Here is a 24,095-nt window from a genome sequence, read left to right as displayed (position 1 = left end):
TTCCCCGAGAACAACAGGCAAATACGTGCTCTAGATCTATGCAAGTGAAGGTTTTGCCAGAACAAGGAGTCAATTTTCCTCCCCGTGTCCACAGGTCCTCCTGTTCTCTAGGGCACCAGCATAGCCCAAGGAAACAAGAGCCCAGAGAAGCCAGATCTTCTCTTTGTTAAATCTGAATTTTCAATAAGTGAAATCTCCAAAACATTTAAGTACTGGCACAAATTTCTTAAATTACTGCGTAGGTCAAACCAAACCTGTCTGCAGGCAGTCTTCATCCCAGGCCCACCAGTGTGAGAACTCTGCTGCAAGCCAGAGCCCGCAGGAGATCAAAGCAAGGACCAGGCAGGGCAGGGTGGCCTTGTACCAAAGGTTTATTTGGAAGATGTGTCTGGCGATGAGGTGCAGAATACAGGGAAGAGACTAACTGCAGGGTCTATGTCAGAGTTGATGGGGATGTAAACCAAGGCATTGGCGGAAGGAATGGAGAGTGATTCAGAAAACACTTGAAAGGCAAATATGACAGCGCTGATGGCCAGGAGGGGGGTCTCTAGGATACCACACGCAAACCTGACCCACTGTAAACTTTGATAATGAAGCTGAGACTTTAAGAGCAGAAGGTAGCTCAGGCTTAAAATTGAGCTCTTTGACTTCCAAGAACCCGGGCAATCTTCACGGACTTGTAACCTGTAGTCACACACAGAACCCCAGGCTCAGAAACGCCCCACACCTGGTTTAATGCTCTGCTGTCATCATCAAGATTCCTAATGATGTAAACTTTGAACTTGTGTTCTGTAAATGAGGTCTGATGGCATAGTGGACCATGCATGTGAACAGAGGAGATCTGTTTAATACGTGTGGGCACAATTCCCTGCTGCCCTATTCATAATAGTGTTTGCAGGGCCCCATAAGCATAGAATTTCGGTGGACCCACGATGCATGGACTTCAATAAGACTCAAAGCGAGTTCAAGGTAAATGTGTTACAAATGCAACTGAGTAAGCAGGTGGGTGGGTGCTGACAGCAACAAAAGGCCATGCTTTCCATTCGATCCAGAACTTGCTGTACGTGTAGAAACAAGGCAGTGTCTTTCTAAGAAACACTAACAACCAAAGAATCCTTTCATATCCTCTCTTACTCCTGTTACTCCCCTGTATTAACCAACCACTGACACTGAAGATGACGGCACAGAAGGAAAGACAGAGCAACCCATGGTTCTTTTTCCTTTCAGTCCTTCCTTCTATAAGCTGAAGATTGATAGACTGCAAATGGAGACGTGAAGTAAGGGTAGTCAGTTTTGTGCAGTGTTTCTTCTGTTCTGGTAGGAAGAATATACAAATGCATTTACAAACTACAAAATATTATGAAGTGTGTGACTTCAATAATTCTGCATACGTGTTAAACACTCTTATATTTGCATTTAATACTGGCATTGCATAAAATAAAGATGAACAATGAAATTCATGTTGATAGTTTTTATTTTTAACTTTCCTTCACTTAGAATGACATTAAATAGCAAATAAACACCATGATGAGTAAAGAGAGAGACTATGGGAGAAAAGGAAAAGCTTTTATGTTAGTACCTTTAACAGCACTTTTTCCTGCTTTTTGAACAAGGGGCCACACATTTTCATCTTATACTGGGCTCCACTAATTATGTAGCTGGTCCCACTGAGAACCACTGAACTCAAGAATATTATGCCCATCTAAATACGCTGCCCACGCTTGGATACGTTTTTACTGACATCATTCAAAGCAACCCCCAAAGGACCCACCTATGGATTGATGGCAGTGGTGCTGATTTTTAGTACCACACTCTTAATTATTAGATTGCTTCAGTCCTTTTCTCATCCCACTCATGTCATTGCAACAACAAATCTGCTGAAACACCACAACCCAATGTCTTTCGGCCAAAGATCTTTCTAGAAATAATCAGTTAAACTGAAGATTAAAGACCTTACCAGGAGCAGCATGTAAGGCAGAGGTCTCTGCTGGACAACTCCCCCTTATAAAGTATTCCCTGGTGCTCTGGTGGTTCAGTGTTAACCAAACCCAGGCTGCTTCCCATCACTCAGGATGCTCAGGTTTCCCCTGACAAGTTGTCCTGCGAACCATTCAGTGTGGTGTCTAAAAATTCCTCCTTCAAATACAGTCAAGTTTTCCTTTGTCTCATTTCATTCTCCTCTTCTTTTCTGTGCCACTACTTTCCACTTCAATAAATTAATCTCTTGCCTGCAGACACATCCTGGCAAATGTGTCAGTTTGCATTGTTTAGATGAGAGACTTCTGTCATTCTTTCAAATGTTTCCTCTGTCCCAATAATCCTGGAGAGCCAGGCTCTCAGGAGCCTGAGTTACTTGTCTATGAATTTCCTCCCACCGTCTCCTATTAGACTGAAGAAAAAAAAAAAAAAAAAAAAAAAAATGCAGACTCCCTGGGGTGAACTCACTCAGCTCTTATCTCTTCCAATCACATTTTTTCCCCAATTTCCCCATCCTTTCTTCCATTCCATCTGAAGGAGCACTCTGACAGATTTCAAAGCTAACCCGCACTCTCCGCCTAATTTCAATCTATCCATTTCCTTTTCACCTATTGTTTGCTGCTTTCATATCACCCTCTCTGCCTGGACCTTCCTCAAACCCACGCTGTCAGAGCACATTACCTCCTTGCTCAACTCCTTGAAAGGCTGGGCTAACGGGACAGCCTGAGGTTCATCACCTCCCATGTACTTCTCAATCTTCTGCATTCTGGATTCCACGTCTACTGTGCTGAAACTGCTCTCCCAGCTCACGAATGGCCAGACGGCTGGACCAGGGGCCGTTTCTCAGACCCGTCCTTGTAATGGGTCTGCGGCACTGGATGGCGTGGACGGTCCACTTGTGTGGGTGTGCTTCTTTCCCTTGCCACCATCAACCTCCACCTCTCTGGGCATTCCTGCTCTGTCACCTTTAATAACTTTTCTTTGGCCTGACCATGTCCAAACGTCAAGAGTTCCCTGAAGGTTGTGTACTTGTTTCTTTTTTTATTCTGCATCCTCTTCTTTGGCGAGTTCACCTACTCTCGCTCTTCAGGTAGCAGCCCTGAGGAGATGGTCCATCACTCGAGGGACTAAACTCCAAACCTGAATTTCTAAATTCTTGCTTAAATCCTCATGTGAATAAAATCAACTAACAATTCTTAATAGCTTTTCACATGCCATGTACAAGTGGTTGAGGATACTGACCCTGGAGACTGTACCTATCTGCATTTAAATCCTGAGTCCTGTGACTTCTCTGGTGGCGCAGTGGTTAAGAATCTGCCTGTCAATGCAGGGGATGTGGCCTGTGAAGATCCCACGTGCCGCGGAGCAACTAAGCCCGTGAGCCACAACTACTGAGCCCACACGCCACAACTACTGAAGCCCGCGTGCCTAGAGCCCATGCTCCACAACAAGAGAAGCCAAAACAATGAGAAGCCTGGGCACCGCAACGAAGAGTACCCCCCGCTCGACACATCTAGAGAAATCCTGCACGCAACAATGAAGACCCAACACAGCCAAAAATATATAAATTTATAAAATAAATAAATAGATAAATAAGTAAATCCTCAGTCCAACACACACAATTGTGTGGCCTTGGGAAATTCACTTAGCCTCTCTGTGTCTCAGATTTCTCATCTTGAATAAGAACAGGGCTGATGTAGGGATTAAATCTAAGTTAAAATATGTATGACACTTAGAACAGTGCTTGGTACATACCAAGTGCTATGTAAGCATTAGCTATTATTATTGTGGTGGTGGTTATCTCCTAAAAACCCAGTGAGACAGGTTCTATGATTTTACGAGTTTACACAATGAGAAAATGAAGGTAGGTCATTGTGGGTCATGATGGAATCTCAAACTCCAGAAGATCAAATCTTAATTCACCATATTTCCCATTAAAATTTAACTTTTGCTGTGTGCCTTTCTTCAGGTTGTTCTATCCCTCCCCCCTCCCCTTGCCCCTCCTAATACCCCTCCTAACATTTAACATACTATTCCAAGAGTCATTTTTATAAAGTAATAGTTCTCAGATCCCTCCCCAACTCACACACTAAAAAAATCTCATTTTAAAGCATTATGTCACTCTTTTTAAACCCTCTGAGATCTGGCTATCGTATATCTTACCTCTCTTAACAATAGTGATCTTTCCATCTTATCTTTCTCTGACACTAATCTAATTATATTCTACACTTTGCTCCAAATCCAAGCATGCTCATTCCCCCCACTGCCTCCTCAAAAAGTCCTACTCATCCTTCAAGGCCCATTCAAATCCTACCGCCTCTAGTGGGATCCCACTAGACCCAATCCTTTGCTCAAGTTCATAGCTCAATGTGCTCTCTCACAGCACAATCTTCCGCCACCTACCTTCAAGAGGCCCAACAAATTGATTTTTTTAAACTTTAATACTTTTTATATTTCAAGAGTAATGCATGAGTGTTGTAAAATAAACATTAATATGCTATAAAAAAAATTAAAGGTCCCTCAACTTCCCTGCCATCGTCATCCCACCCTCCACAAACCACCCCATTTAGCAATTTTTCTCCTGCATTGACAAATATAACTTATACATGTATGCTTGGTGGCTTTTTTTCTTAAAATACATATCACAGACATCTGTTTAAGTCAGTATATTTTTCCCCAATTTTTTAACAGCTAAATAGTTTTCCAAATCTGTTTTTTACTATTGTTATGTGTAAGGAGGGTCACCCCATTTCTGCCCCCATCTCCTGTATATGCATATTCTTAAGGATAAAGACCATGTTTTATTCGTCCTTGTATCTCCAAGAGGACCTTGTACCAAGGCCAAGAATTGCTTAACAAATGTTCAATGAAATAGTAAATATATCCGTCATCGATCCAGTGTTCACTGTGCGCCAGGACAACAGCTGCTGATGCTTCACGTATATTGCAGGTAATCCTCATTACCCACCCAATTATTCCCATTTCACAGAAGACAAAATCACACAGCTCATAAGGACAGGAGAGTCTAATCTATAATACATTTGTCTGACTCGGGAGCCCACCCCCTTCATCTCTATGCTTACAGGTACTAAGACTGTCATAAGAATACCTTTGCTTTTTCAACCAAAGTTGGAGAACAGAAAAACTCCAAGTATTCTGGTGTAGGCAGGTGGGACTGAGGATAAGAGATGGGTGTTGTTTTGGAATGAATGTTAAGTACATGGAGGGAAGTGGTTGCAGCCATAAAGCTAATCTACCATTCAGCCATTCAATCTATGTTTACTGAGAACCTACTAGAAGTTGAATGACTTGCCTCCCCTTCTTAAGGCTCCTCACATTCTCCTTCGGTAATAGCTGCCACCATTTGTTGAAAATCTATGTACCAAATTTGTCATTATTATTTCTATTAATAATTTCTAATACTGACAAAAATTCTACGAGACAAACATCAGTACCATATCTTACAGAGAGTAAAACTGAGACCCGAAGAAGTTAAATTTCTTGCCAAGATTAGACTGTAACGAAGAGCCAAGCCAAGATTCAACTTGAGGGTCTGCAGGGCTCCAAAGTCCGAACCCTTGTTCTGTCATCCAGGATGCTGCCTTTGAATTCTGAGAGAAAAGATGAACTATGACTTCTTTAAAATTTAAACTGTCAGGATCACATTTGGCTTCAAGTAACAGACCCAACTTCTGTGTCTGAACCAAAAGGAGATTTATTTTTCTCAAAATAAATCAAGAGGTGGGCAGACCAGGTCTGGTACAGCCGTTCCAGAAGGCCATCAGATTCCCAACCTGCTTACCCCTCAAGCTTCTCGTCTTTGGTCACAAGATGGCTTCTCCGCTTAGAAAACAGCATCCCTGCTCCTGGGAGAAAGAAGTACAAAGAAAGACAGCCTCACCGGCGAGCTCACAGAGGCCGTTCCCTTATAAGAGTGTGTGGGAGAGCCCCTCCCAGTTACTTGCATCTCACTGGCCAGGACTATGTCGCCTAGATACCACCCAGCTGCAAGGGATTCTGGGAAATCAACCTTTTTTTTTTTTTTTTTTTTTTAAACTATCGCGGTGAAAGGGTAAGCTGGGACAAAGTGAGACAGTGGCGTGGACATATATACACTACCAAACGTAAAATAGATGGCTAGTGGGAAGCAGCCACATAGCACAGGGAGATCAGCTCGGTGCTTTGTGACCACCTAGAGGGGTGGGAAGGAGGGAGACGCAAGAGGGAAGAGAGATGGGGACACATGTATATGTATAACTGACTCACCTTGTTATAAAGCAGAAACTAACACACCATTGTAAAGCAATTATACTCCAATAAAGATGTTAAAAAAATTTTTAAATAAAAATAATAAAATAAAATGGTTCAGCTGTAGAGAAAAAGTGGGCAGGATGGATATGACTGGGCATCTATCTGTGTCTGCTCCACAGGGTAATGTAGAATGTAAGTCACCCTAGAGAATCAAGGTACCCTGAGAAGAAAGCAATAGAAGAACCTTAAATCTGTGTTTAAAAGCCCCCTTGGCTGTGCAAAGTCACCCACTGATGGGGGTGGAGGCTGGAATAACGTGAAAATTTTACAGAAGCATCCAAACAGCTGATCCAGAGGAAAAACACCAAGACCCAGGTGACTTCACACAAACCGTCCTGGCAGACTCACAGGTTCAATCAGTGTTTCCCCTGAGTCGTCACTGTTTCCCTTCCTCCAGCTCACTCACTTGCCAGAGTTACGTTAGATGAGAAGCTACAGGCTCATTTGACTCTTCCATCGTTCATAAGAAAAAGTAGAGCGAGTTCAAATTCCAATTCAAGCAAAATAAAATCCTCGACCATGTGTTGTTATGAGAAGCATTATCTTTAGAAAGAGATAATGGTTGCAGGGATATTATTTATGCAACTGCAGCCACACTACCAAGTGAAGGAGACCATAGAGTTTTAGCCTGTTTGCATTTTCTTTCAAATACAGTAAGTTCGATAAACGTTCCTCATAAAAACCTCATACAGTTCTGTGATGGCGAGATGATATTTGTGAAAAGTACTATATATGGAGAGAAGGGTGAAAGAAAGCCAGCAAAAGGACTTCTGTGAGCTATATCCTAGGCTCACAGGAAATACAAGATGACACAGCCATATTCAATGGTATGGTTCATAGTCACATTCATAGCATGGAAGAGGTAAAACCGTTTCCGATGGGCCCACCTACTTCTTCCCAAGAACTAAAGAATTTGGCCACTTGCTTGCCTAAAGAATTTGGCCACTTACTTATGAATGGACTTGCCACTGAAAACAGCATCTTTAGTCTCTCTCTCACCAGGTAAAATTAAGTTTTCCTTTGTTAACCAACACACAACACGAGGAATCAGCATACCTGCTCCCTTGAACTTGCATCTGCTTTTTTTTGACAAATGCTTAATTTCTCTAAGTTAAAGGAGAGGTGAAAATACCTAGCCTTACTCTGGAGTTCAAAGGGTGTCCATAACATCTGTGGCCAGCCCCCAAAGTTATGGTACTTGATCTTCTTCCTCCACGGTCCACATTTGAGGCATGAGCCTCTACCAGAATGACTGACAGTCAGTGCAATCTGAGTTTGTACAATTCCTTCAGTCATGGGCATTTTTAGGTGCACCTCTATACAGAAACCACTCCACGATCTTTCTATTCTGAACTCATTACATTTGCCAACAAAAACAAGGATGTGAATGTGGGCCAGTCAAAATGTGAGTCACACCAAGTTCTAGGGAGACACGCAACCAAAGTGCAGTAACAAACTGAGACAACACACCCACCTGGATCACTCAGAGTCCAAACCCACATTTCAGAAATAGAAGCTCTTCAAGGGGCACAGGCTGGTAGAGGTTTCACTCAAACCCTCCTCTCCTTCAAAAACCGCCTAACAAGTGTGCAAACTTAAAACTCCTGGCAGGGCCCACTTTTCCATCTAAAATCCAGTTGTTTGGTGTTTTAGATCCTTAAAAGTGGGAAAAAGTACTGAAGGGAAAGAAACCCTCACCACTTGGCTTTTTGAAACATTATCAACCAATGCCAAACTGGCATCAATAATTACTATATTTAAAATAAAGAGTGTAAAAGAAATAGAAGAGTCTTTGTATTTTCTAGGGTGGGTTAGTTCAGTTTCGGTTTTTTAATCCATTAGCTCCATTTAATAAAGCATCGGTCTTCATGGTGGTGATATATGTGACAAAAGCTGTAGGCTTTTGGCTAGGAAAATGGTTCTGACGTGCACTGCTATGAATTTGAGAAACAAAGGACATAACACACTACAGATGCAAAGAACTGCACAAGCCCAGAGTGGTTTTTGGATAGTGTCGATTTGGGGTCAGTTTGATGACTGATTTAATTGTGAAATTATCAACCTTTAGGTGAAGGGAAATGCTGGCCAGAGGACACTTTGTTCCCTTTGTCCCCAAACAACACCCAGTGTCACTAACCTTAACAGCTTTGACTCTCATACTTAAACCCATCTGTTCCACCATGGTTAGAAAACAATAATAAAATCATGGCTCCCTGAAAGATTTCACAGTTGGCTGCTCAACTGGGATTTTTTTAATTTGAAAACTAATATGACTTTCTAGGGAAATCTCTGGGAATAAAGAAGTCATTATTGTGCACTGTCTCTTGCCTATGTTTTCGCCTTGAAGGAATGTTTCTTTAATAAAGAATCAAGACACAGACCCAAATGTGAATAGATATTCATACATTTCATTCACTCATTCATTCATTGTTTTGAACAGGTAATTCAAATCAGGTCAGAAACATGTAATAAAAGACAGAATGATGAATGAAGTCTTCTTTAACAGTTGGAAAAATGTGCTATTTGGGATATACATATTTTTAAAAATGGGAGCTGAAAACCTCAAAAAGTTAATTTAACAAATTACCAACATAATCTAAATTAACTATAAAAATACAAATATTTCATGAATATGAACAACAGGTTTTAAAAAGAAGTCAGCTAGTCAGTAACTAAGGGGAAAATAATGACCTTGTTCTGATTTATCTCATGCTGGCACAGTGAGTGACAAAAAGACTACATAAACAGTTAATGAATTCTCTCTCACTGAACTTGTTTCCAAAAAATGTCTACAATGCCCTTGACATTAGGCACTATTGATCTGCAACAACAGTGTGCCCTGAATTTCAAGTCAACATCTGCCCACAAAGGCCAGATTATCATTTTGTTTTTAAAGTAGCTATCAAAACTATGATAGTTGCTGGTCAAATAATTTAACCAAAACCTGATCCTACCTTTCTCAATAACTCAAACGTCTTTCAAGTTTTGTCCTTTGAAAGCACCATGTTTTACGATACCACATCTGCCTCCTACACACAGATGGAGAAAGAGAAATACTGGTTAAAACTAAGTATGTAAAATGACTGTTACTCCACAAACTGTGAATGCAGTTCAAAGCTTTGATATATTCAAGTCCCTAAGCCAGGACTCGCTTCTTGGAAAGAAGTATAAATCCGAATTTGGCACATCAGGATAACATCCTAAAGATACCACTTGACTGATTTTTGCAGCTCTGTCTTTCGGTATCACCAACAGCAGCCTTAACACTCCATCAGCCGAGGCTCCAGTGAGCTCACACCAGCCCACAGGAGTTCTACCTCACCTCCTGCTCTTTCCTGCTGAAAAAGTACATTGGAAAATATCGTATGTTCTATGTACTTCCTACAGAACATAAACAGAAAAGACTTGGTCACCATTATTTCAGTGACATTAGGCAACTTCTGTTTCTTAGTCCAAAACACAAACCAAAATTAAAATGTTCTGGCCTTTCCGGTGAGGCATGCCTTGCCTTTGCAAAAAGCCTACTCTTAATCCACACTGTGCTAATTAAATTTTTCAAGAGCAATACAGATCCAGGTGTTTTATAAACAACAGCAAACAAAACACTTCTTTTTTTGCCCTGACACCTAAATGTCATCAGGCTAGAAAGAGGGAGAACCCCATCGACGAAGTCCTTTATCGCCACACTTCCCGACTTGGGTTTATTAGATGCAGTGATGTGGCTTCTTTCTTTCCTCCTCTCCCGGAAATGCCCTTACATACAGGCACCTGGGATGCAGCTTTTGACTCACAAAGAAGTCCACGCCCGTTTCCTCCCGACCTGGCAAGAGAAGGATCCTCAGTGCTGAAGCACTCTGGTGAAAGAAAAGGGAAACTTGACTCAGAAGTCTCAGCCCCAACACTTTCCTTCTCCAAAAGAAAGAGCCTTCAGCACTGAGAAGGGAGGGTTCTGAGTAAGCTTATGACTCCATAATTTTTTCCCCAGAAAGTTAATCCTACCCAGTTAGTGACCCAGGCACACAAAATCGCTAAACAAGAAACAGAAAGGATTTGAAACAGGAAATAAACACAAAATCAGAATTCTATACGTCCACTTATCAAAATACCATTTTGCTCCTGACTTGCAATTGCTTCCCCTAAATACCAAACTGGGGCACTAAATCAAGTTCTTCTTCTATTGCTCTCTGCACTTCTTATTGAAAGGAAGGATTTGTTTTGGTCCCACATGTTGAAAAATTCATGTTCCTCTAATTAAGAGTTTGTATGCCGCGCCTTCTGCCACATTTCCCTGTTAAAACTCGCTCCTCTAAAAAAGATCCATGAAAACAACTACCAGCCCTCATCCTTCTCTCAAACAGCCAAAGAAAACAGATCTGAAGATTCTCAGCAGCCTTCCTAAACCCTCCAGAACACAAAGTTGGCAACCAAAGGAATTCTCCGTTAAAATATGAGTGAAAGAGAGCTGGCGTTGAAATGTGCCCCAAGAGACCGGTTTTCCCACAAGCTCATAATTAATACACCCCATGTGAATTTCTCACATCCTGACTGGACTGTATAAAAGGATTTTTTATGTTCCTATATAAGAATATATAAGAATAACGATGACAGACTTTCATTTAAATCAACATGGCCACAGGCGAGCTAAAAAAAATACAAAACTTTTGTTCTCTCTCCAAGAGCATAATTTTTGAGTCGATATTCCATAAACTTTTTGTGACATTTTAAAATAACACCCCCCCTACACACACACACACACGTCTCTGATTGGGGGTCTCAAGTATTGCTAGGAGACTGGGGTGTGGAGGGTTTAAGTACCCAGACAAGATCTTACAGGTCCTATCCTGGAGGTATTCTTCACACATAAGCTAGTTGGGAGCCCCAGGAGTTAAGCCCTTACCCCACCCCCAAAAAAGTGCCCGTTCCCAATAGGAAACAGGAGGGAGCTGGAAAAGGAAATAGAGCGGCGAGAAGGGGCAGCTGCAACCACACAACGGTGCCACTGCCCTCCGGTCCCAGAGAGGAGCCGAACTCCCTTACCTGCCTGAGCGAAGAGAGCCGCCGGCACGACTTGCAAAAGTTCTGGTTCACCTTCGCCCGGAGTTCAAAGCGCCGGCACTCTGGCCCCGCCACAGGCTGGCTACCCCGAGTCCTCTCCCGCCCCGCTCCCGCCTTCCCCACCCTCTCGGCCCTACACCATGTCAGGAATCCGGGCAGGCACCGAGCTGGGAGCTGACATCACTCCCAGTCCCAGGTACCTCCCCTCCCTCGCGCCCTCTCCCCTCCCCGCCGCAGGAATGAGCCAAAGAGAGTGCGCGGAGGGAGCGACGGCGCGCCCCGCCTCGCGCTGAGTGGGCCCGCGGACTGTCACTCAGAGGAGCCCACTAATTTTACACATTCCTCGCAGAGCCCGGCGAGGGCTGGAAGTGGGTGTTGATGGAAAAAAAATGCTGCCTTTCCTGCTCTCTCTAAGGGAAGGAGAATAATGGTACGGGGCAGATCCTTGCGGGTCTTGTTTTAAACTTCTCTTGGTGCACTTACCATCTCCCAGGTCAGAAACGAAACTAACCCACCCAAGCCCCCTTTTGAAGGAAAAACAATCGCCTCTGTGTCACGGGCAAGTCCGAGTCCGGCGGCGCGTGGAGCAGAAAATGGCTAGCTTGAAGTCAGGCAAATAAAAGAAACCGCCAGCTCGCTCTGCTACCCTTTTATCTTGGGACTGCTGGGCGTTCCCTTAGAAGGGAAATTTAGAACTTCAAAAGCACCTCGGGAAGATATGGAGGGGAATCCTCTGGATCGTTAACCAGGGGCGTTATCGACCGTGTGGTTGCTTTTGCTTTTAGCGACGAAAATCACAGCACGCGAGCTTCCAGGCAAATAAAATTGAACCTCCGAAGAAAAATAACTATTTACCTTTCTAAAGACCCTAAGCCTGCTGTTTTCATGCACAACTGAAAAGGGGGGAAATCTCACAATTGAGTTCAACAAGCCACATGAGAATAATTACTGTTGAATGAAACCAATTGCAGTGGCTGAGCTATCAATTAAGAATTAACTAACGTTTAACACTGGCGTGTATCAGGCAGTGCAATACCCCTGGCTAACAGAACAGAAAGATTCTCAAGAAATGGGTCTTTCAATTTGCCTAATAACTCCTCCAAGGCAGGGCTGAATGGTGAAAAGTGGCCCTCTTTATATGAGATATAGATATACTATGCATCATCTTCTGGAATTACAATAAACTAATCATTGACTTTCTGTTGATTTTTATTGTTTGTTTTTTGATGGATGACAACATGTCATACATTTCACCGTTCTGCCAAAGATTGTAGAAGGGATGTACAGAGTCCACCACTGTGTCTCATTTAATCCCCATAACCATCCTGTAAGGTGAGCGTCATTAGCCCCATTTTAACATAAAGGAATCAAAGGCTCAGCCAGGTTACATAAGTAAATTGCTCCAGAACGCCCAGAACTGCCGTTGAAACCAAAGTTCATTCGATTCCGAAGCTATTTCTTCTCTTTAGAGTAGGGATGGCCCACAATCTACACACACTCAAACACTGTAATGCTAAAAATAATCCACAGACCCAGGCCAGTGCTCTCACAGACCAACTTCTATACTATTACCATCGTGCTATTTGTCAAGCCTACACTATTCCAAGCTCCTAACATATTTCTGAATCCTTTTTTCCCCTGCACTAAGTCTTTCCGTGCAAGACATCCAAATGAATCTGCTAAAACAGTTTGGTTTTGCTATCAACATCTTCCTCTAAATCAGGCCGCCCTTTCCCTGCAATTCTTAGCTGGCCATTTAAAACTCTCCCCGATCTGGCCTCTATGTACCTTTCCCGCCTTATCTCCCACTTCAGTCCTGGGAAACATTCCACTACAAACTGGTCTACTTTCATCTCACCTTCTCGCCTACCTGGAATCCCCACTCTCTTCTGTGTGTGAGAGCTCTGTGGGGTTTTTCGTTTTGTTTTGTTTTTGAGAACTTTTAAGATCTACTCTCTTAGCAACTTTCAAAGACGTAATACAGTATTATTAACTATAGTCACCATGTTGTACATTACATCCCTATGACTTACTTATTTTATAACTGGAAGTTTGTTCCTTTTGACCCCCTTCTTCTGTGTGTTAAGTCCCGCCCTTCTCTCAAAGCCTAACGTCCTTGTCCTTGCTGTGCCCTACAGAGGACAGAAAAAGTGGTCCATTGTCCAGTTCTGCAACTCACTTGCTGTGTAACTTTGACCAAGTCATTAAAACATCCATCAGAAACCTAATCACCTCCTTTATAAAATGGGGCTGATAAGACTCAGATCAAAGGTTATTGTAAGCCTTATTGATATAGTACAGATGTGTAAACATATGGTTATATATGTCTAGTTATATACATTTCCTGTCTTCTCAAACTCTGAAGAGGATGCTGCATGCCTAATACCTCTTTGTATTCCTTACACTCAATTCAAGGAAAACACTCAATAAAAATATAGATTGGAAAATAGATCAGCAGATCATCTCTAACCACCCTCCATTCCTTAAATGTACCCAAACCCCAAACGATCTCATAGCCAGAAACCATAACTACTTAACTATCTCCTCTCTCTCTCTCTCTCTCTCTCTCTCTCTCTCTCTCAATGCTTTGCCCACAGTCCTTCTGTCTTCCTGCCCTCCCACCATTCATGCAACAACCCTTAACCCCCTCAGGTATTTTATGCACCAACCACTTAACCTGCCTCTTAGCCACTCACCCCTCCTTCTCCCTCAGTCAGGGACCCACTTGTCTGTCGTGCCTGTTGCCTCTCCCAAACGCCTTCCAACAGTGGCCGGGTGGCTACCAGTCATTCTTCCAGCCCCAGTCATAGGAAGCCTGCCAGGGTTCACATTCTACAACCAGCAGCAGGAGATGGGGGAGGGAATGTCCCACCCCCAAAAGGATGGCAGGATAGAATAACAGGAAGTTGCCTCCCATCCCCTCTGCAGCTGGAGTGATGAGAGCTGCCATCCAAGTCCAGAAAACAAAAGACTCAGGAGGAAAACTGAAAACAGGCCAAGGCTGGGGCAGTAGTGTTCAGACCAGGGGTTCCAGAGTAGGTGAGGAAGGAACCAATGGGTCAGATTTCAGCCTCCTTCTCCCCTCTCTTCTTCCCCTTCCCCTTAATCAGAGTTACAGCTCTTATATGTTCTACATTTAGGCTTCACCGTAATGCTTCATTTTACAACCAGATCTAACACTTCAATGAATAGATTGAAACCAGTGGTCTCTGGGTATCTTGGGGAAGCCCCAAAGAATCAGGACATTGCGGGAAGCAAATTAGGATGCCTGATGAGCAGGTACCCAGAGTCTACCCACTAACCTGGATCTTAGCTGATTTAATGGAAAAGTCCATTTACAACTCCTGTGGTTTCAACACTGAGTAACTCTGAAGGTCTAGATCCCTATTTTCTGCCTAGTTATTCCTATGATCAGCCTGACCTGTAGTACCTGTGAGTTTTGCCAGATAATATCACTATGGGGTAGAGGTAGGGAAGAGGACAGCATGAAAGCAGGAAAAAACCTGCAGAGAATAACAACAGTAGAACTTGAAATGGACCCTAAAGGTCATCTGATGTAACGACCTACAGTGGTCCTGGCAAGTACCCTTCTGACCCCTGCCTGAATTTATCTGGGGCACACGAGCTGGGAAAACATCCCACCACTGATGGGATTCTTTCTCCTGGGAACCCATATCCTGCTTTTCTGACTAGTCCCTCAAAGAACTCTGTCTCGTGTCTCATTTAATCCTCACAACCATCCTGTAAGGTATCATTAGCCCCATTTTAACATAAGGAATTAAAGGCTCAGCACGGTTACGTAAGTAAATTGCTACGGAACACCCAGAACTGGGATGGAAACCAAGGTCTCTTTGACCACAAGCCATCTTTTCTTTATCTATCCAAAGCACTGATTGTTCACAATCTACTCTCTTTCAGCTCCGTGCTCTGGAGTAACAGAGAGCTGGCTTTTTTTTGTTCCTCCCACCCTCAAGCCTGCGCAAGGGCAAGGATACATCCTTTACTTTGTTTGGTTAGATGCAGGTACCAGGAGAGGCTCACCCCTCTCGTCAAGGTTATATCCTTTGCCGACTGGTCTTCATAGGCCTCCAGCTGCAGCTCTCCAAAGCACAGTCGTAATCACTCTTGACTACGTTCAAAACACTTGACCGTCTCCCCTTTACCGAGGAACAAAGTCCAAACTCCCCTCTGGCGTCCAAAGATCCTTATATCCCGGCCCTCAACCTACCTTTCTGAACTTCTCGTCCACTCTGCTTCATACTTGCACACTCCACAAATGAATGACTTTGCACCCATATTCTCTGATAATGTTTCCTCAGTTAAGGAAGATTTTTGCCCATTTCTACTAAAATCTACCGCCCAGGGTTGTTTTGATGATCTGATGTCATACGCAAGGTAACAGAGCACATTGCCTGACACATAATGAGTCATCAGTAAACATATTTCCCTTTTTCTTATGACAGAAAACAGTTGTAGTATTATTTTTAATATATGGCTTATGGCTCTCACTGACTGTAAGTTCCTTACGGTCCTTGAGGGCAGGATGCCAATTTGTTTCATCTTTACATTCTTTATGGAATTTAGAAGCATGCGTTGCCCTATGGACATTCGATAAAAATTCACTGAATGAATGAATGAATGAATGCTGCCTTTTGCTTAAGACTTCTAACCTGCTGTATAGGCTGTGCCTTTAGAAATTCAGGAAGAACTCCACCAGCACGATCTTAAAGGATCTGGGTGCCTCGGGTTGTTCTCATCCCAGTGACATCAACAAACACAGGGCCGGTTGAACACATGGTATAAATCACGAACCCAAGTTCAAATGAAAGAAGCTTAGCTTTAGAATTCCTTCTAGAGGAAATTGCTGCTTAGTCTGTCTGATTCTAAGCATGGCATGGGTGATAACCCAGATACCATTTTAATATCCTTTAGCCGAATACTGAGCCACTACTCAGCTATCACCACTGACATCATTTATGAACCCAATTCTTCACCCCAGTCCCTGCCTGCCCACGGAAACAGGTTAGAAGTAGGCCCAATATCTCGTTCCAAGCAGTCTTATTTTAATCACTCTTTCCTTGCAACCCAGGTTGTGCTGTATTCTCTGGTTACCTGCCAGAGAAATCCAAACACCTAGTTACATTCAACTTCCCCATTTTATTATTCTATTTATAAAAGGAAATTTTACAGCTAAAAATAGAAACTATCTCTTTTCATGGTGTTTGATTAATGTTCAATTAATGACTCAAACAAATTAAATTCCTTTAAACAATTCATTCCCCTTACAAACGCAGTTAATTCCGTTTCTTAAAAGTGCATCTGATTGCTGTACTCTGAGAGAGGTCAGGAGGATAGAGAGCCCTTTCAACACATAGCAGCAGTTCTTATTTTCCATTCCATGCAGATGGTCTGCATAGCATTCTTCCCAAGCAGGCGGAGCATTTATGCAGGCTGTCAGGCCTCTCCTGAGGTGACAGGTCACTGCCATTTCTTCCTACCAACACGCACTGTGCACAGACCTCTTTTAGAGGTCGTGCGAACATGCTCAATCAACAACAGAGCATTACTCATAACCAGTAATTCCCACCTTGATTTTCACCCGCCACAATATTAAATAAGGCTCACTTTTCAAATAATACATCATGGCTCACTACCAGGTTACACTAGCAGGTTACACCAGGTTACACTACCAGGATACACTACCATGTATCCAGGTTGACATTGTGGTGCACCCCATTCTCTGGACCCGTGTCACCTACAGCTCCCAGGCCTCCAACGGATCCATTAATTCCTACTCACTCACCTTTTCACCTGGACAATCATTAATTTACTGTTGCTTTATTCAGTCTCTCCTAATCCTTTACTAGCATTCTTCTACTTAACTAGAATTTACATTTTAAAATGGCATGTCAGACTTCACTCCAGAAACCTCTGTCTACAATGACTAAGAGGAATAACTTTTAGCTAAAACAGATGTAAGACGAGGATGGGACAACTGGCTTAAATAAATGTTTTCATTAAAGGAACTTTCTTGCAAGTTGAAACAAGTTACTGATAAACTAATCTTCAGGCTAGAGCATCTTATCACCCAAATTCTATAAAGAATGTGTTTCTCTGCTGCTTTCCCTTGTTCTTCCAGATTCTATCTCCAGACGAGCTTTTCCACTGATGAATGCTGATTGTGTAGGACCTGAATTGCCAGATAATCGGTACTGTGGTTTGTTAAACTAGCCAAGGTATTAAGGAAGCAAAGAGAAAGTGTCACAGCTATCACTTTTGTATGTCTGTCTTTTAAATGCTTTAAATCACTTCCCTCTTGTGTTACCTTAGATAATTCCCATTTGACCCTACATTGTTTGAATTCTGAATTAGATATAATGTAATAGCCATAGAAAGAGTAGCTTTTACATTGCAAGATGCCATTTCTGAAAAAGATCATCACCCATTCTTGAATAAAAGGAAGAAATACCCTCTTCTTTGGTAAAATTAAATAAAGCACTTCATGTATTCCGAGTTATAAGACCTAGGATCACTTTACCGTTTTGAGTTTCGGTTTTTCATCTATAAATGGGATGGCAATAATGCTAAAGAAAGAGTGCGTTGGGGTGGAGCCATGACACCCTGGGTGTTGCTACCCTCCTTCTGGCAGAGTCTAATACGGTTCCCTACACACAGGATTCTCAGTTAATATCCTGAGACCCTTGCCACCTTGAACAGTACAGATTGGACCATGGATGCCCTCCTGAATCAAAACAGTCCAGTATACACTTGGCAGCAGCCTGGGGCAAACAAGCATAAGGACACTTGAGCAGAGCTCCATACTGAATTTTCCGTAAGTGGCCCTATCAAATCCTCTCTCAAGACACTGAATGTGAGACACGTAGAAAACAGACGATAGAGCAGAGCAGAAAAACGCAAAGGGGCATACAGAATGAAGGCAAGAAACACGAGTTTCTTGAAGCACGAGTAGGTAGAAGCATGAGGTATAGAAAATGAGATCAGAAGAAAGTCAGTCACTCAAGTAAAACATAAAGCAGAAAGGGATGGACGCTGAGAGTCACGTGTAAAAAAGGTGGCGAGAGTCATACACAGAAAAGGTAGTCATCAGAACTATGGAGCAGTAGACACCATGAGGGTCGTGGACAGTAGCTGCAGAAGTAATTAAAAATATAACAACAATAATAAAAATGATGCTAATAGGACATACCAACGTCTGTGTGCCTCGTTCTACTTTCAATGCTTTACATATAGTAACTTCAACCCTGTGAGACCTGTTTCCATTTCACAGATGTGGAAACTAAGCCACAGAGAGTTTAAGTAACTTACCCAAGGTCACATGGTAGAAGGTAGCATGACTCAACGCACTTTGGCCTCAGAGTCTGTGCTGAGAGAAAAGCTGAGTTACAAGCATGATGGACACGTAGTTCCTGTTAAATCCTCAACCACGTGCAGGCTTGGGGGTCCAGTGATTCCCTGCATTTCCTTCATTCCCCAGGTACTCACACTAAACCTCCATCACCTGAAGTAACCTGAACACTCTTTAACTCCTCACCACTTGAAGGAGCCTAATACCGTGATTTCAAGTGAGGTGATAAATGAGAGAGCATTTTACCTTCCCTGAAATAAATGGGACAAAGTGAAGTGTTTTTATTCTGAAATGAGGTAAAAGTTCTGAAGACGTGGTCTGCTGGTCAAGATCGTCTCTACATCAAGCTCCTTTCACACATCACTTTGGGCCAGCCTCTGTTTGTCTTGGTGGTATATTTTGCCACACGCTGGGGGAATTTCAGAATGTATTTGTTTTCAACGTGTAATGATCATTACATATCAATTAAATAGAATTATATTAATGACATGACCCTGTTCTACCTCATTCCTTCACTAAGCAACTAGAATGAAGAGCCTATGATTATGGGGACAATGAATAAAAGCCAAAGGAAAAGGAGCTTGAATATTGTTTTATCTTTCTACCGCCTCTCACAGCAGCAGCGAGATCTTTTAGGGTCTTAAAGGAGTTTAGATTTATTCTAATTATAATGCGAACCAAGTCAGGACATATCTTACTCCCATATTCTTGTTTCGCTAAAAACAAAACCTTCTCTCAGTCAACCCCAATTTGCTTTTATCGAATACATTTGTGAGAGTGACCACTGGTCCAAGGACAGGTGCTGCTTTCTTTTAGGATTCATTTACAAGAGTCTAAACTCTCCTATCAAAAGGGCAATCAGTGGGTATCATGAATCAGTGATTCCAGCATAAGGTTAAGAAGAAAAGTGTTGGAGCCTAGATTCAACCCTGCCTTAGGAAAGATTGTGTTACCAAAAATTAAAATCTGTTGAAATCTTTCAGAAGATTAAGAACTTTATGTCTTGTACCAAAGATTATTTCCATATGATATTATTGTTTGAAAAATTATTAGTTGGGCATTTTACTTTAATCCATTCAAACCACTGGCTTTCGGAAGGTAATACATATGTCAAAGAAAATATTTCCTCCTTCCCAAATGCCACTCAAAATCCCCTTTCTTTACCTGCTAATGAGGATTAAATGTACAAGGATCAGCTGTATTTGTCTTGTCCTATTTTAGACATCAGGGTTGTGTTCAGTTGCCTTCTAAAGCTTTATTTATTTGTAGAATAAAAGAGTCACATGTGTGGAAATAATAACACTTTTGTCAGAAAGTCAGGCAGCAACACGGAAGCTCCAGGGGTCCATATGCCACTCTCAGGGGAGCATACTTCCTCAGGAGCAGGGAAGAGAGAAGGAGGGGGAGAAAGAAATTTCATGCCCTGCATCAGAGACCCTAAGCCCATAAATAAGCAAATTATTAAATAAGCCACACGGTTCACCCCAGCAGCGTCTCTCAGCTCTGAGATGTCCCTGTCCCCTCCCCCTCCCACTTTCCCTCCCCGACACACACATACACACTCTCCCCTCCCCCTAACTAATGGCTCATTGGCCATAAATAAAGAAAACAAACCATTCTTGTGATCCTGGGGCTCAACCCAGGCAAGACATTTAATGTGAAACTTTGAACACCTTTCTTGGTCACCCCTTCATGTTCTCTGAGAGCTTAGTCCTAGAATCTGATCTAATCTTCTCAGCAAACCTAAAAGTAAGTACAATTATGATCACTGCTTTCCAGACAGGGAAACTGACATCTAGAATCAGAACCGGCTTCGTGGGTGGGAAGTATGTTCCCTGCCACTTAGAGGGGCCCTGAGCTTGGTTTAATGCTCCATTGTTGCCATCTTGAAACACTTAATAATTTTTTAACGACGGGCCCTACATTTTCATTTTGCACTGGACGCCACAAATTATGTAGTTTATCTGGCCTAGAAAGGTTATGTAACTTTCCTAAGGCCCCTGTATTAGTTTGCTAGGGCTGCCATAACAAGGTTTCTGGGTGCCTTGGGCAGCAGGAATTTACTTTCTCACCATTTTGGAGGCTAGAAGTCTAAGATGAAGGTATTGGCCGGATCGGTTTCTTCTGAAGGCTGTCTTTTTGCCTTGTAGATGGCTGTCTTCTGTGTCTTCACGTGGTCTTTGGGATTAGGGTCCACCCTAACGATCTCATTTTAACTTAATGACCTCTTTAAAGATCCTATCTCCAAATTCCCTCACATTCTGAGGTATGGTTAGGACTTTGGCACATGAACTGGGGAGGGAGCACACGATTCAGCCCATAACAGTCCCATAACAACCAGTAAGTAGAAGAACCACTAAGATTTGTCTCATTCACTCTGCTCTATTTGTCTTCACAAATACCTGTATAAATATTTATGCTTGTATAAATACGTAAGAATGGCTCTTCTCGCCACCAACAGGAAAAGCGGAGGCACAGAAAGACCAGTGCTTGCTATGGTGAAACAACGTGGCAGTACAGGAACTCTATTAGTGTAATGATAGCACTGGGTCCAAACGTCAGCCCTCCTGGCACTGAATCTACTGCTGGGCCCGTTCTGCCTTTTACAACCTGCACACACAGACACCACTGCCAGAAAAGACAGTCCCTCTCTACAATTACAGGTTCTTGGACGGTCTGCCCTTTGGTAGATTTCAAAATAGCCCAGTTGACTCCGATTCTAGCCAGGGGGGAAAAAAAAATCATTACTCTTCGGCTCACAAATTATACAAAGGCACCTCTGTGGAGTGCACCCAGCATGCCGGGGCGTAGCCCCTTTATCTCATTCCTTTGCTGGCTCCAAGCTGTAAGCATCCAGCAGTGAGAGGTGAGTTTGTGGAGATAGCCAGGGAGTAAGGTAACCCATTTAAATGATAAAACAGGTTAGCCATTTCCAGTTTGGACATGGATAGTGTTTTAACGTGAACAGCTCTGGAGTCTGGATGGGAGACCTGGGAGAATTATAATACAGAGTGGCAAGGAGGGGAGGCAGCAGATTTCTCCTTTCGAAGAAAAGGGTTCTTGGGTGACCGATGGGCAGGGAAAGCCTTTGTTGTGCTTTGCTTCACAGGTACAATGGGCGGGCGGGGGTGGGTGGTGGTGGCAGATCAGAGACAGAGTATACTCTGGCCTTAGATACGAACATTGGGCAAGTTACTTTACCTCTTCGAACCTCAGTTTCTTCCCTGCAACGTGATGCTTTAAAGTTCCAGTCTATGTCTCAAATTCAGTAACTCTTGTTGGGGTGTGATGAGTGCTGTTTGTACAAATGAGAGCATGACATATAATTTTTTATTAAATTCAGTTTCCCGTTATTAAAATATGAAAAACTTCTTGCATCAGTGGGGAAACCAGACAACATCTTAACCAATTGATGAACTTTATATGCCTCCAGATATGATGCTCTGAGAAGGACGCAACACCACTTAGATAACATTCTGGCCTAAAATGCATAAACTGAATCTAACCATGAGGAAACATCAAACAAACACAAACTGAGGACATGATGTAAAATAATTGGCCTACTCTTAAAAAATGTCAGTGGCATGAAAACAAAGAAAATTGAGAAAGCTGTCCAGATGAACAAATAAGACAAGTAATATCTGATCCTGGACTAGATCCTTCCTGGAAAAGAATTTCTATAAAGGACAGTTGACAAGATAAGAATATGGGTAGTAGATTAAAGTAATGTGTCAATGTTAAGTTTCCTAAATTTTTTAACCATACTGTTATAAAAAAAACAGTTCTGAAAGAGAACATTTTTGTTCTTAGGGTATATACATTCAAATATTATAGAGTAAAAAAAAAATGATATATGCAGACTTTCAAACGGTTCTGAAAATATATAGAGAAAGAGAAATTAAGAAAGCAAATGGTGGCAGAATGTTAAATATTGGTGATTCTGGGTAAAGGATATATGGGTATTATGCATTCTAGCAAATTTTCTATAAGTTTGAAATTATTTTAAAATGAAAGCTTTTTAAAAAAGGTAATGCATTCTCATTGCATAAAATTTTCTGAAGAAGAAAAATCACTTGCAATCCCTCTACCCAGAGGTAACTGTTAACCTGTTGTGTATACTGGATTTCTGTTGAAGAAATTCACTGGTGACAGCTGGGCAGGGTAAGTGTTTTCTGTGCTCAGAAGAAAAAGGGAGAGGGGAGGGTGGCAGATCAGGACCAGTAATTGGTTTGTTGGGGCCTGTGATCTGGTCTGGCCAAGTGTTTCCCAAGACGAAGTCCACTGGGAGTTTCTCAGAAAGATTTTTTCCTCTGTTGTTTTCTTCTGTTGCACATTGTATCACGGGCAGATGTTTGAAGTAGCCATCTTGAGATCGTAAGGCGAAAGCCAAGAAAATATAAGATAAGGTGACTCAAAACACTTACATCAATGAGCTTAATTAACCACTCTAGCGGCAGATATTTCATCACATGAGGTAATAAATGTCCTTATTCTTTAAGCCAATATTATTTAGGTACACTATTGCAGACAAAAACCTCCCAACTGTTAAACCTCTACTATTAAATAAGACTATGCAACCATTTGCTTTGCTCTTCTATCAATCACCCGTAGCAAAAGCTCTTCCAGGGCTTCCCTGGTGGCGCAGTGGTTGAGAGTCCGCCTGCCGATGCAGGGGACATGGGTTCGTGCCCCGGTCTGGGAAGATCCCACATGCCGTCGAGCGGCCGGGCCCGTGAGCCATGGCCGCTGAGCCTGCGCATCCGGAGCCTGTGCTCCGCAATGGGAGAGGCCACAACAGTGAGAGGCCCGTGAACCGCAAAAAAAAACAAAAACAAAAACAAACAAACAAAAAAAACTCTTCCGAGTGAAAAGAAGTCATGGGACCAAATCGGAATTTTGGGCGTGTGGCAAATTCCCCAGCCAGAAGCTAAAGGGAACACAGGCAGATTGAGACAGGCAGTGTGGGCTTCATGCCCAGAAAGAAAGAAAAAGGGAGGTCCAGCCCTACTCTCTGGTGCAGAGTGGCCCTGAGTATCAGAAAAAATTATTGGACTTTAGACTTGCTTTGGCTTCCTGAAGGGGATTCAGTGTGGGGAGTAGACAGTGGAGGAAGCAGAAAAGTTTGTAGTCCCTGGAGCAGCTCAGTAACTGTGCCTCACAGACAGGCTGGGTGAAGAGCGGGCCATTGGCCATTCCAAGACTATGTCAACCACCTTTGCATCAGCATGGCTCCTGGAAGTAGCGATCAGTGGTGGAGATGACGCCAGAGAGCGGCAACATGACAGGTGGTACGTGAAAGCTTCAGCACTGGTGGAAGCTATACTTGACACAACAAATGTTAATTCCTTGATTCATTACTAAACATTTATTGAGCACTTGCTATCTT

The 24,095-nt window shown here is 42.6% G+C and overlaps 1 protein-coding gene across 7 annotated transcripts in view; it reads right to left on the bottom strand.

Annotated features, from left to right (window-relative positions):
• PPFIBP1 (PPFIA binding protein 1) overlaps positions 1 to 11,493 on the bottom strand; it is a 175,148-nt gene extending 163,655 nt beyond the window's left edge. For all 7 annotated transcript variants that reach the window (XM_082664934.1, XM_082664935.1, XM_082664938.1 and 4 more), the window contains exon 1: positions 11,326 to 11,493. The gene's annotated coding sequence lies outside the window, so the exon portion shown is untranslated. The remainder of the gene's footprint in view (positions 1 to 11,325) is intronic.
• Positions 11,494 to 24,095: the final 12,602 nt, after the last annotated feature.

The sequence above is a fragment of the Grampus griseus genome (genome assembly GCF_964374135.1).
Source record: "Grampus griseus genome assembly, chromosome: 11".
Taxonomy (NCBI): Eukaryota; Metazoa; Chordata; class Mammalia; order Artiodactyla; family Delphinidae; genus Grampus; species Grampus griseus.
This window is presented reverse-complemented; position numbering and strand designations above follow the sequence as displayed.